Consider the following 797-nt stretch of genomic DNA (forward strand, 5'->3'; position numbering starts at 1 on the left):
AAATGTAGATACAGACAGAATAGTACTATTTATATCAAGTATCAATTAATAGGCCATAAAGCATTCTCTTCACATAGCAAACAGAGAAATGCGTTAGAAAGAGAATCCAAAACAAAGGAGGCAGAATTCACACCCAGCCTCTCATCTAAAACTCCTTAAGCACCATCCTATTCCTTCTGTATACATTTGCTTACTTATGAAGTACTTGTATTACGCAGTTAGCTTCTGCACCTTTGCAACCCAACAATCTATCAGAAGAAACTGGTGTGGCATAATCAAAGCCAACATTTGGTATCCTTACAGTATGCACCTAAGAGAAAGGGCTTTTGTTTGACCCTCTGCAGACCTGAGGAATTAGCATTACAGTTGACTAAACCCAGAGTGTGTCCCAGAGGTCCGGTTCCCTACTGAAAAAGACCAGAGCACCAGAACTGCAAACGAAGCAATGCTAAATACAATTTTATACAGTGTTGCTAGAAAAGGCCTTTCTGCTCTAACAAACACAATAGCAATGACTGTCTTTTCCTCTTACTGGTCTCTTAACACATGTAACTTCAGACTTACAGTGGAAAAACATACATGCATGTGTACACTTTTATACCTACTTTTTTATATGTATATACACACACACAAAGCCAATCAAGCAGGGACAAGATTCATTTTACAAATATGTTTCTGTAGTTGTCTTCAATCAGATTAATGCTCCAAGACCAGAACTATCACATTAATGGTTACTTCTCTATATTATCTATGAAGCCTTTCCTAACCAAAGTAATAAAGTCTCCATAGGAGCCTGA

This window comes from Meleagris gallopavo, chromosome 2 (genome assembly GCF_905368555.1).
Source record: "Meleagris gallopavo chromosome 2, MGAL_WU_HG_1.1, whole genome shotgun sequence".
NCBI lineage: Eukaryota > Metazoa > Chordata > Aves > Galliformes > Phasianidae > Meleagris > Meleagris gallopavo.